This window comes from Brienomyrus brachyistius, chromosome 20, assembly GCF_023856365.1.
Source record: "Brienomyrus brachyistius isolate T26 chromosome 20, BBRACH_0.4, whole genome shotgun sequence".
Lineage (NCBI taxonomy): Eukaryota > Metazoa > Chordata > Actinopteri > Osteoglossiformes > Mormyridae > Brienomyrus > Brienomyrus brachyistius.
In genome coordinates, this window is record NC_064552.1 from 18,442,353 (window position 1) to 18,456,112 (window position 13,760).

At 41.4% G+C, this 13,760-nt stretch overlaps 1 long non-coding RNA gene and 3 other non-coding genes across 4 annotated transcripts; all 4 read left to right on the forward strand.

Annotated features, from left to right (window-relative positions):
• Nucleotides 1-1,748: 1,748 nt before the first annotated feature.
• LOC125715387 (uncharacterized) lies at nucleotides 1,749-5,779 on the forward strand. The gene is made up of 3 exons (XR_007384042.1): nucleotides 1,749-1,858; nucleotides 2,204-2,272; nucleotides 5,143-5,779. It is a non-coding gene; the product is annotated as an uncharacterized LOC125715387 (long non-coding RNA).
• On the forward strand, nucleotides 3,936-4,126 carry LOC125716103 (U2 spliceosomal RNA). The gene has a single exon (XR_007384262.1). It is a non-coding gene; the product is annotated as a U2 spliceosomal RNA (small nuclear RNA).
• A 1,413-nt stretch (nucleotides 5,780-7,192) lies between the features above and the next one.
• Nucleotides 7,193-7,356, forward strand: LOC125716092 (U1 spliceosomal RNA). Its single transcript, XR_007384251.1, has one exon. It is a non-coding gene; the product is annotated as a U1 spliceosomal RNA (small nuclear RNA).
• Nucleotides 7,357-12,397: 5,041 nt separating this feature from the next.
• Nucleotides 12,398-12,561, forward strand: LOC125716093 (U1 spliceosomal RNA). Its single transcript, XR_007384252.1, has one exon. It is a non-coding gene; the product is annotated as a U1 spliceosomal RNA (small nuclear RNA).
• Nucleotides 12,562-13,760: the final 1,199 nt, after the last annotated feature.

Genomic DNA, 13,760 nt, shown 5'->3' on the forward strand with positions numbered 1-13,760 from the left:
CAAAGTGTGTTTCGATGAATGAGAATGTGTTTCGAGTTTTGCAAAAAGGATAACTGAGATCTGCAAATTGTGTCTAACTAGGTGAGCATGGTTAAAGGTTTTGCCAAGTATCTGGTTCAATAAATGACTTTTGGCAATTGGCAGTTTTGTTCCCAAAATGATTTTTAATATTTCAGCAATTCAGAAAACTGTTAAATATTTCACTTATCTAAAAAAACATTTATCCCAAAGTGCTACAAATGCTTGGTGTCAGCACCAAATACTTTAAATATTAAATATTCAGTCAGAATTATGCCAGATGCTTGCTAATGCCTACCAAAAGATTCTGGTTGATACCTCTTGTACTTGTGTATGTAAACTTGTGACCACAACTAAAATGTGTTTTTGTAAAGAAAGCACCATCTCTTGGTAACACCCTGCAAGTGAAGAAATGGGCAGGTTTAGACGAGAATTTAGGCACACCCCCAGAAGGAGGGGGGCTACTCCCTTTGGCTGGCTTTTGGCAGGCAGCCGGCTTGGAGGGGAAAATTGAGGTGGCTGCATATGTAGCTATATCTCTAGCGACGGACATCCGTCCCCTGAGGGAACTAACATATTTCGATATGTCCCAGGGAGGCGAAGGCAAAGTCGGGGACAACCATTGCTCCTGCAAAGTTTTTAGGGGACCACAGACTGCATGACCAAATACAAGCTTGGCAGAGATAAAACCAGTCGACTCATGTATGGCATTCCGAATAGCAAATAGGAGGAGGGGAACACCCTCATCCCACTCCTTCCCTCCATCTAGACAAAAAGTGGTGAAAATGCTCTAACGCTCCCTGATTGTCTGGGTGATAGGCACTAGACACCTTATATCGAAAGCCTAACTCACGAAGAACTTGGCCAAACAGCTTAGAGATGAAATTGGTATCTTGGTCTGACTGCACATAGTTAGGCAGCCCAAAAGTGATAAAAATTTTATCAGATCCTTAATTATAACTCTAGTTTTTAGGCTGCGAACAGGAATGGTCTCCGGGAAACGGATTGTGGCACATATCAATGTAAACAAATACATGTTCCCCGAGGGAGTTTTTGGCAATGGGCCCACACTGTCAATAAGCATGTGCTCGAAGGGCTCCCCAATCGCAGGAATAGGACGTAATGGAACCGGCACCACGGGCTGATTTGGTTTTCCCACAACCTGACAGGTATGACAGGTTCTGCAATATCGCTTCACATCCAAATTTACTCCAGGCCAGAAGAAATGTTTTAAGAGCCGGGACAGCGTTTTCTTAATTCCAAGATGACCTGAACACGGGTGATTGTGGGCGAGGGACAACACATATTCCCAATATAAACACAGGACTACCACCTGAAGCACTGTAGCCCACTTGAAAGGCAAGAGGGATCCCCGGTGGAAACCCACACGAACACAGGGAGAGCATGCAAAATCCACACAGAAAGGCCCAAATGCCATTTGACATGGGAATTGAACCCAGGACGTTCTCACTGTGAGATGCCACCTACATATATATTGATATATTTACAAAAATCATCTCTCGTATAGCGATATATTTAGTCAGTGAATTAATACTTTTAATGCATTATTATGCTCACTTTCTTACAGATGCATCTCCAATGAAAAGCTTTCCAAAATCAGTGGGATTAAACATCCAACAACCTTCAACCGTCTTCTAATTTCATGAAAATTTGAAGAAAATGTATTAATCCATATGAGATTGGAACTTCCTTGCTCTCTAAGACCCCACCTTAACCCTCATCTGTCAGAGCCTGTCTCTCTCACACGCCTCCCTCTCCTTCTAACCCTCAGAAAGCAACGGACCCAGTGTGAAAACACCTTAAGAAACTCTTTTGATGGGTAAATGTCATTGAAGGCTTTAAAATTCATTTCTTTCACTTTTGGAGCAACAGGGTATTTTTAATACTTTGTTCTTATGGATTTAATTTCCAATTATCCATAATCTTTAAAATTCCTATTATTTATTGCTGGCCCAGGATATAAAGAGTTTTTTTTTCTTAAAAATGTATTACATTTTTTTGTCCAAATATTTTTGTCCACTTTGTCACTTCTGAAATTTTGTTATTCCCAAAGCCTTTATATAAATGCAGAAATGCTTTAGGTATACTGTGCAGAATGGTTGTTGTGGTTTACACGTTTTCTGATCGTCTCAGTCAATCACGATGAAATGCGAAACGCCCGCAGGCACCGGAAGGTTACGCTGGACCGCGGAAGCTGTCGAGTGCGCGCCGGTGTCTGGCCACTTCGAGAGAGGTAAGATTTTGATATTCGATAAAAATGTACCGTGGATTTGTTTGTTGTTGCTTCAAACCCACAGAATGACAAACTTCTCATACCAAATGTTTCGGTAGCCACATAAGTTTGTTTAGAAATTATAGCTGTCTGGAAGAACCAAAAGTCGCAAGTTTTTCCTACGTTTAGCTTGGGAATTAAATTGGAGCCGAATTGGCGCAAACGATAGAGGCCTTGTAGGCGAAGCGCAGCCTCTGGGCCTCGTGCGACGCCGACCGCGAAAGTGACTCGCAATAAAACTGCACATTCCTGACAAAGATCTTAGGTGAGCAGTTGGGCTGGTGTTGTATTTATTTTTAATGTTTTAAACTTGTATGGTCACAGTGTGCATTTTAACAATAAAAATACGAGTTTGTCAGCAGACATCTTTCCGTGGCCCCCGTGGCGATTAGATACCGGGAGAAAAACGTGCCGTCCTTCGGCCGTATTGTTAGAGCGGTTGTATGTCTGTCAACTAACTGTGTGTTTATTTGTAATAATCTAGCAAAAAAACACATGCATTTGGGTAGACAGCGGTTTATTGACCGTATCTAATTCGTCTTTGAGGTGTCTTTGGTTGCAGGGGCTGGTATAGTGGCGGTGACGATGATATACCGAACCAGCTACCGACCTGTAGCGTGGTCAAACAAAAGCTTGGTTCGCGTTAGGTATCCCGGGTGTAACTTAATGGGCTGTGGTGAGTTTTCAGTCAGTGGGTTAACATGTGGAAGTGTGTAACGTTTTAGGGGTGTTTTCAAGAAGTACCAGCGAACATTTCACTCTGTTGTACGGGTAGTTATCCAAAGTGGAAGGGCGTAGATTTGGGTATGGACGGTTGTAACATAGTGTGTGTTTGGGGAGGCAGGGGGTTTCTGGGCTGATTTGGTCCCGACCAACGTTGAAAGCAAATCTTCGCCCTTGCCTAAGCAGATGAACTGTGAGATGATAAATGTGAAACCGGTCACGTGATCGATCAGCATTACAACACGTGCGTCTGCATAGAGAGCGTGACACCGCAGGTCGCTAGAGCAGGCCGCGTGCCGGCGGTCTTGCCCGTGCATGTGTTGAGAAATCGGCTGAGGAAGCCGGCCACCTCCGGCATTGTAGAGAATTCCCCACGCTGTGGGAGGAGGTGTGCACACGCGTGTATTTTTCTCTGCAGCGAACGGCATAGGAAAGCAGAGAGGGACAGCTGGAACTTAATGTCATAGATATGTCATTGATAACTTTCACGGGGCGCAGAATAGGCTTTGATCCTCACCCTCGGTGAGATCTGCCACATTACAGCCACAGCCTCGTTCTCACAACCTCGGTTGCTTGTGTTCAGCCAGTATTTGTCGTAGTCAGGGCAAACGTCTAAGGTTGCGGAATATTCGGAGTTAACTGTCAAAATATATTCTCATCGATGACGATTGGCTAGAGTGGTTATGAGATCGCGTTGCATTCTGGGATACGCGTGCTCCGGATCGGGGTGCCTTTTCGATGAGGCCGGCTTGTCTATTTGAATATTTGAGTTGTTCGTAAACGATCGCGTTTGGAGCTGGTTTCGGTGTTTCTGTCGCTCCGTAATGCTAGTACACAGCACTCCCGTCAAGGTGCTTATTTTGTCGGACGTTCATCTGAGTCTGGGCATGGGCTGGTTTTTATCGCTTCTCGGCCTTTTGGCTAAGATCAAGTGTAGTATCTGTTCTTATCAGTTTAATATCTGATACGTCCCCTATCTGGGGACCATATATTAAATTGATTTTTGGAACAGGGAGATGGAATAGGGGCTTGCTCCGTCCACTCCACGCATCGACCTGGTATTGCAGTATCTCCAGGAACGGTGCACCCCTTACTGGGGAAAGTTGTGGTTGAAAAGTAGATTGTGGTCGGAGGGAGGAGCAATTTGATTACAGTTCTGTTTAACTGTGGACTTTACAGTAGAGACAGTGTACTTAATGTTTTGCAGAACATCGTTTAATCCTATTGATGTTTTATATCTATTGTTGATTTTATGTTTTAAAAGGTATAACCTTTTAAATTGTTTAGTCTTTAATTGTTTCTGTAGGTGTCTATTGTTAAATTTGTCTGAATTAATTTTTTTAGCTTAATTTTGCAATTTAAAATTGTTGCTTAGTTTTATGCGCCATTTAACATTCTGGTTTCTAAAGCACTGTTTCCTGTTCTGATGTCTAATATAATTACATAAAGATGCAAGTCATACGGCTTCCTTAAAATTCTGTAAGAGCGTTTGATGCTTTGTCTGACATTACATGCAATTCCACAATTCAGCCACACGATGGCTGCAGTGATCTTCGTGAAAACAAAGTGTGATGCGCAAGCATGATCTCGTTGTCAGAAAAGCTTGTGCAGGGGCCTGCAGCAGAAATAGTTTGCTACAGTCAAATCAGCATCAGAGCCAGTTAGCACTGCTGAATTCCAGCAGCGGTCTCCATGCTACAGGAAAGAACCTCATGTCCTGTGAATGGTATGTAGGGTCCGCCATAGTGAGTGACAAGTCATTCATGTACATTTTGTTTTATTGGGAATTTCTAAAGCTTGCTTTTAGTGATGTGGGATTTACGATAGAGAAGTAATACAGGGAATAAACTGAGTCAGTATGGTTTAATTTATGGTTCTAAATTGATTCTTAATGTGACTGATGTGGGCGGGGGATTCTCATTTAATTGTACGGTAATCAGGTATCTTGTCAGGCCTGATAGTATGATTTTTTTTTCCCCCCCCCGGTAACATTTATTTTTGTTTTTACATTGTATGCACAAAGAAGGAGTTTAAGAATGTGGTGGATGTGATATGAAGGGTTAATGGAAATGCTATTGGGGAACAGTTGTGTGCTTTGATTATTGCAGCAGTGTTCATGCAGGATTTGGTGAACCAGCAGCCCTTTCTTGGTGTCCATCCGACTAGTTCACTGATGTGCTAGGCAGCCATTAAGGCAATCAAGGGGCGGTGACAACTGAAAGGTGATTTCAGAGGAGGTGGGTATTTTAAAAAGCTGTTTTCTGTACTACGCTCCATGAAGGAGGTGTCATGCAGCCCTAACAAAGTATATCACATATGCAATTTAATCATGATTAAATCATTCGTTTTTATACTGCGTCACAATATAAATGTTTGTGTTAACCCAAGTATTGAAAGGCCTTTTTAATACTTTTCTGTTCAAGGGCAAAGGGTTCAGTCTGTAATGCATTAAGTTGGTTGCCATATGATAATATTTTGGCTTTTAATCATATAATCAATGAAGATCAAAATTTGTGAAAATTTCAACAGTGTCAATGTTTTGTCTTGTACACCAAGTTGTGCGTCAGACTTCGGGCAAGTTAAGTAAAAGATACGAAGTAGTCAGGACCCGAGTGGGACTGAATTTGTGACCGGGAGTTCGAGCCCCTAGACAGCCCAATAAATATCTAAACAATCACACTATTGTTTATGTTTCTATTCAGATATAAGTAATATAGTGTTAAAGCCTGGCACAGCTTTGATAGAAATAAGGAAGTATGTATAAAATATATGATCTGTGCAAATTTCAAAATAACTTGCTCAGTTTTTCAAGCTTACAAAGAACATTAATGATGTACACTTTGACAATGTTTCCATGTAAATGGGCTGTGACAGTCTTATTAAACCAACTTCCCAGTAGTAAGAAAGATGTTTTGTTTTATACACAATGCAGTTTACTACACAGTGGCCCATTCTGCATAGATATACATTCCGACATAAATCATATGTCAAATACCATTCACATGTCTGAGTACGTACTTGTGCCCCCATTAGGACATCAGCTGAGTAGGCAGCCCTTTAGTGTGGCCTGGGACACAATCGCGTTCGCGCTGCTATAAAAATGTGCCCATATGCATCTCAGACCACCTCTGGATGTGGTTTGTGTGATCGGATCCCGATGTGCTTTCAGTGCATTTTAGGTGCTTTTACGCCTGTAAATAGCGCTGTCCATTTGTGATCAGATCACCCAGGACACATGTTAATGCCAGGTGTGAACAAGGCCTAAGACAATAGACTGTTTGATCACAGCCAGGTTCGTTGATCATCCTACGTTGTGGCTGCCTGACTGCTCTGTCTTTGGTCGGTAATTTGTATAGGATAGCATCTCGCCTTTTGGTCTCAATAGGGAGTGAGGATCTGGTGCTTTCCTAATTACTATTACTATCATCAACCTGATTACTGGCGGACACACAAGCTGGGATTTCTGTCATGAAGTAATAATATAACCAGTAATATCACAGAGTAATATAGTAAAATTCTTCATCTAACATTTTGTTAGATTCAACAAAGAGCATGGTTCTTAAAAAGGCTCACACATCCAGGGGAGGGAATCGGACCCACACCCCTGGAGAGCAGCTTCCAGTAATTTTGCTGTTGGAATACATACTTCAAGAAGCAAAGTAAGATTATCAGTGGATCAAAAACTAAATCTGCACTGCAGTATACAATTAACCACTGAGGTATTTTCTAAACTATCTTGCATCCCTGTGCTCAGTGTTTGATAGTTAGTTTGACATTATGGTAAAGGTAACCAGTTATATGCACTTAATAATGCAAATAATTCTTTCACATACAGATTTTCAAGTCGGAGTTGAATGTTTTTTTCTCGTTCTGTGTCCTAACATCCCTCAGCTTTCTGTTACTGGTAATGTGCAGTCCTCTTCCTGTCTGGTTGTGGTTCTGATGTGCAAGGCATTCTGGGAAATCCTGAAGGGGGTGACAGCACGCAGAACGAAAACAATACAGCGCACATGACAGCAGATACAGCAAAGCAAAAGTATTTTGGGGAATACTTGTTCAGAATCACTATAGGCTTGAGATTTGCCCATATGAATGGAAAACCGTGAACTAAACACACTTGCTGTGGAGTGGCATGCCGTCTGACTCGGAGAGCAACTCATACTTACCTGGCAGGGGAGATACCATGATCAAGAAGGTGGTTCACCCAGGGCGAGGCTCAGCCATTGCACTCCGGTTGTGCTGACCCCTGCGAATTCCCCAAATGTGGGAATCTCGACTGCATAATTTCTGGTAGTGGGGGACTGCGTTCGCGCTCTCCCCTGATCACTGGTACAAAGATAGATAAAGGGGTATTACAACAGGGGGCGCTATGTGGCAGTCTTGTACTCAGCACTAGTTATACCATCTCTGAAGAATGGATTGGCTTGACTGCCAGGCATTCACCCTTCAAAACGATACGTCAAAAAAAATCACATCGTAAATGTGCAAATGCACATAAAATTGATGCTGTTAAGCTGAAAAAAACTCACTCATATTTCATTACGGTGAATGTGCTCCTGCATGCCCATTTTGTCAATCCCAAGTCATTCCGTTTTATTTCAGCAAATGCTCTTTGCCTTTCCATTTCAAATTTTGATTTAATGTCAATTACCTAATTTCCATAGCTCAGATATGCTGTTCATTTATTATTTTTTTCCTTTAGTTGATATATCACACTGTTTATAAGTAACAAGCTAACATTTTATTAGCACCTCAAAAGCGCATTAAAAACATTGTTTTTGAGCCTCATTAAAGGCATATATTCACTTCATTGGGAAGAAAGTACTCTTTCCCATACCATAAAAGTACTCCGAGTTCTTGTTACAGGAAAAAGAAGTTAAGAACAGTTACAGTTAAGAAGGAAACATACTGTTTTTGGTAAACATGGTATAGAAAAGATCCTCTCAAAGGGGGAAAAGATGACATGTCCAAGCTCTGGAAGGAATGTGTAATTCACTAAATTTCCTCACAGCAACTTTAGAATTAGAATTTACACAAGCCTCCAACTGCTAATCAAAAGTACTTCAGTTTGCATAAATGGGAATACGATTCCAAACTCCCAATTTTGTGACATATGCGTTTGTAAAGTGCTGTTCCTTTTCTGATGTCTGTCTAATGTAATTATTTAAAGACGCAAGTGATATTAAGTTCTGTAAGGGTTAGTTTTCTGGTTTGTCTAATAACATTACATGCAATACAATTCAGTCACTAGATGGCAGTGATCTTTGTGGAAACAAAGAAGTGTAATGCGCAAGCATGACCTCGTCAGAAAGCAGCGGTCTCCAAGCTACAGGAGAGAACCTCATGTCCAGTGAATGGTATTGTTTTCTGCCTCTGCTGTCTGTGTGCCTTGTGATGGACTGGTATCCTACACCCTAGGGGTTGTGACCTGTGCTGTTCTGGACAGACTGCAGATACCTGGTGTGCTCTTTCACTGCAGCAGATACCATATTTTTGGTAACGTCTGTTTTATAATTACAGTAAAACCTCGGATTGTGAGTAACTTGGTTTGTGAGTGTTTTGTAAGAGGAGCAAAAATTTAAAATTTTAATTTGATAAGCAAAGTCTTGCAATACGAGCATATCTACACTTCGTGTGCCAAGCGTCACATGATCTGAGCCGATAGTTCTCTCTCAACATCCGCATTTTTTTTATTTGTGTCCAAGTGTAGTGACTGTACTGGAACAATGGCCCCCATCAAGAGCAAGGTTGAAAAGGAAGGCGGTAAGAAGGAGATGATTTCGGTGGAAATTTAAGAAGGAAATCATCGAGAAGCACAAATGACGTATGCGAGTGGCTGACATTGCAAGATTTTATAACAAATGTACATCAACGATTTGCACAATATTAAAGGAGAAATAAGGGGACTAGATGCAGCACATGGAGTCACGAGAGTATCAAAGCAACAGCCACATGTTCAAGTTCCTTCCTCTCAACACCACTCCACTACTCCAGCCCATGGATCAGCAGGTCGTTTCGAACTTTAACCCTCTGGGGTGTAGGGGTAGGGAACACACTTTCACTGACTTGGAGCATGGTCAGGCCTGTCGCGATAAACGATAATTAATTGCACGAAAATTAAAATGAGGTTGATCATTTTTACAGCCACGATAATTTTCATTTGCATGCCTGTTTGTTTTCCTTGTCTCTCTCTACCAAATGGAAATATTGGCTCTTTTTGGCAAACCGGCTCAGTTTGGCTAAGCTAACCAAGAAGAGCCAGCTCTTTCGGCTCCTAAGCGGCGGCTTTAAAAAAAAAAAAAAAAAACATGCCCCCCTCTTCGTTTAACCTGATGCTGATTTGCGTGACCTGATTTGAGCTTATTAAAAATAAGACCCCATCTCTTTTTCGGAAGACAACGTGTTCCAGCCACTATCGTCATGTTTTAGGCAGCTTAAAAACCCAGACAATTCTAAAAAACGTTCATAAAATGACTCTTGAACAGGAACCGGCTCCCATCGTTCACTAAAAGGAGTCGGCTCAAAGAGCTATCTCGTTCCGAACGACACATCACTAGTAATGAGACGTGAACTCTCGTGTCAGTGGGCTCTTTGCACGTCAGCTTCCGCATTCATGGAAATGTGGCTTGCTAATTTCCGGTCTGTGAAAAATGGCATGACGTTTACAGGACTTGCCCAAACTTATGTTCAACGTACATCACTTCTGTAAATCCTTCTCCAAAGTACTAACAAGTAAATTAGAAAAGGACTTTAAGCTGTTTGCCTTGTCTTACATCAACGGAAACAATGGAGAGTCTTATTCGTTCAACTTTGTGGCTGGCGTTAGACTGAGACATGAAGAAGAAATAATGCGATAATAATTAATCCGATTATAATTATCAATTTCGCCAGGCAGACGTGTTCACTATAAGCGCTAAAGTAAAATGTGGCAATAAATTATATGAATATGATTATATGCCATAAATTATATTTCTTGCTCGGAATTTGCCAGACTAGCTATGGATTTGCATATGGCCTGTTGAGGCACCTGCTTTTATTCATATGGAGTGTTTTGTTAGCACTTTTTGTTTACAAAGGTTCTAACTGGCAGTATTGCCTGTTTTCCCTGTATAAACCTAATGTTTAACATTTTAAGGGCGATTTTGTTTACAGAGACTTCATAATCCATTTTATTTTTGGTTTTGTTTCTTTTGGATATTAAAAATGTCTTTCAGCCCCAGTGTTAAACTTTAATTTCTAAAGAACATTTATTGATCGTTGGGTGTACTTGCATTAATAAAAGGGTGTACTTGCATTAATATGCCATTATCACATCAGTTGAAAATGGTCTCACGACAACAATATTATTGTTTATCGCAATAATTCCTGGGACAATTTATCATCTAGCAAAATTTATCATGGCAGGCCTAAGCATGATCACACATTTCATTCAATATCATAAACTTAATTCATGGCAAATAGTTTCTTGTTTTGGCATTACACTCATCTTAATCTCAGTGTACTTTGTAAATACGTCAGATTTATGTGAAGTTTGTAAGTTAACAAAGTATAGACCTTGCAAAATGCAATTTGGAGCACTTGCTGAAACATTACAAAAATATTTTGTAGTAAGCAATGGTGGCAGTTTTTGATCCCAGATATCTGATCACCAAAGTCTTGGCTACATGAAGATCACTAAATGGTGTAGTTGCAACATTCAGTTGGATAAATAAATAAGCATCAATAAACTCATGTCACTACTGAATATGTATGCATGAGCCTCTCTCCCCCCCCCCCATAGCACTGATAGAGATGTATTTGGCTCGTGTTTCACCGTTGCATTGTTCATCAAATTACCATGCGAATGCGTTTGAATACGCGCTACTGTGGTTATTTAGAATGCGAATAGCGATCTTCAGGTGAGGATGGCACTACACGCCCCCGATGTTTTATCTGCAAAGAAAGGTGACATGATCTAGTTTTTTGCCCATTTAACCTAATTTTAAAAACTTTATAGTTCCCACAATGGACGTTTTGAAGTGAAGACATTACGGATTTAGTTAGCGTTTTTTCATGTTTCTATAATAAGATTTCAGCGAGTTATAAAGTGATACGAGAAAGATACGATGCCACAGTGTTAATAAACGTGTCAGACTTTAAGCTGCAAAAAGTACCGCCACACCAACGGCGTCTTTTTACCTTGTTTATCCGCAAGATCTTCTCTTTTAAAAGATATGGAGGCTGCTGAGCTGTGTGTTTCTTCACTAACACTTCAGTGCAAATTGCACTAAGGTATACCAAAAATAGTATACCAAAACAACATGATGTGGTGTGATCCGCCAACCAAGTTTAATGTTATACGTGTCTCAAAACGCATCTCAATATTTTAGTTGTACTACTAATCTGCTTACCAAATATTAGGCGTAAATAAATGGCCTCCGAGAAACGGGAGTGCGCATGTCGTCACTTCCGGCTGCAAAATTCGGAATCCGAGTTCTGAGAACAAATGGAATGCATAACTCTTTGTTGATCATTCTACTTTGTGGCTGCCTGACTGCTCTGTCTTTGGTAGGTAATTTGTATAGGATAGCATCTCGCCTTTTGGTCTCAATAGGGAGTGAGGACTAGGTGCTTTCCTAATTACCATTACTATCATCAGACTCATTACTGGCGGACACACAAGCTGGCATTTCTGTCACGAGGTAATAATATAACCAGTAATATCACAGAGTAATATAGTAAAATTCATCTAACATTTTGTTAGATTCAACAAAGAGCATGGTTCTTAAAAAGGCTCACACATCCAGGGGAGGGAATTGGACCCACACCCCTGGAGAGCAGCTTCCAGTAATTTTGCTGTTGGAATACATACTTCAAGAAGCAAAGTAAGATTATCAGTGGATCAAAAACTAAATCTGCACTGCAGTATACAATTAACCACTGAGGTATTTTCTAAACTATCTTGCATCCCTGTGCTGTGTTTGATAGTCAGTTTGATATTATGGTAAAGGTAACCAGTTATATGCACTTAATAATGCAAATAATTCTTTCACATACAGATTTTCAAGTCGGAGTTGAATGTTTTTTCTCGTTCTGTGTCCTAACATCCCTCAGCTTTCTGTTACTGGTAATGTTGTGCAGTCCTCTTCCTATCTGGTTGTGGTTCTGATGTGCTAGGCATTCTGGGAAATCCTGAAGGGGGCGATGGCATGCAGAACGAAAACAATACAGCGCACATGACAGCAGATACAGTAAAGCAAAAGTATTTTGGGGAATACTTGTTCAGAATCACTATAGGCTTGAGATTTGCCCATATGAATGGAAAACCGTGAACTAAACACCCTTACTCTGGAGTGGCATGCCATCTGACTCCAAGAGCAACTCATACTTACCTGGCAGGGGAGATACCATGATCAAGAAGGTGGTTCACCCAGGGCGAGGCTCAGCCATTGCACTCCGGTTGTGCTGACCCCTGCGAATTCCCCAAATGTGGGAATCTCGACTGCATAATTTCTGGTAGTGGGGGACTGCGTTCGCGCTCTCCCCTGATCATTGGTACAAAGATAGATAAGGGGGTATTACAACATGGGGGGTGCTGTTTTACCCAGTTCTCTCCAATATGTACTCCCTCTGCACTTCTAAGGGTTCTATAGCTTGGTACATGTATGGCACTCTCATAAAGGTTCTTTGATTCGGGGGAAAAAAAGAGGATTCTAGACAGCACTTTTAACCCTCTGGGGACTAGGGGGTAGGGAACACACTTGATGTCTGGGGCATAGTCACACATTTCTTTCAATATCAGACTTATTTCATGGCTAATTTTATATTTGTTTTGGCATTAAACTCATCTTAATCTTAGTGTACTTTGTCAACATGGCTACGTTCACATCGCCAGCCACACCGTTCAATTCCGATTTTTTTTTTTTGCTCAGATTGGATTTGTCTATCTTGACGGTTCACATTCATAACTACATGTGATCTGTATTTAACTACGATGTGAATGCACCGGTCCTCCAAAATGTCACGAATGCGCACATTGATACGTATTTACACGGGTCAACTGCGTCACCAACAACAAAAACGTCATATCTGGGTCGACTCACGGCATTAAAAATGGAGGCGTTACATGCGTGAGCTACTATCACACTTTACTCTGGAGGACAACAAACAGTGAATTAGCTGTATATGAGCAGGTCGAAATGGAGAAAATTCAGGCGGCTAGCTTTTTCTGTTTTCGCAGTTATTGCTGTAACTGCTGCAACAGCAACAACAAATTTATTTTTATATAGCGCATTATCACAACATTACATTGTCTCAAAGCGCTTTACAGTATCCTCACCCAAAGCCCCCAGTGAGTAAGTCATAGGCGACAGTGGCAAGGAAAAACTCCCTAGAAGGAAGAAACCTTGAGGGACCAGACTCAAAGGGGGAGCCCATCCTCCAGGGGCCAGCAGGGATAGTCAAATAGAGAGAGGAGAGCAAGGAAGATAAGCCAGTGCCGAAGCCGAGTCTTCTTCCAATTGCCAGGCAACCAGAGGTAAGGCAGCGGGTCATACATGGAAGATCAGAACGGCGAGCTGGATGCAGGGACGTCACTGGTGGTGGCGACGTCACATGTGGCCGGGTGTGCTGGATATCTTGATAGATTGAGGTCTCCAGGCATCACCCCCCAGGAGGAGTAGGGGAAATAAAATGTACAATTAGGCATAGTAGAGGAGGCTATTGGCAGCGCTAAAAGCTAGGTGAG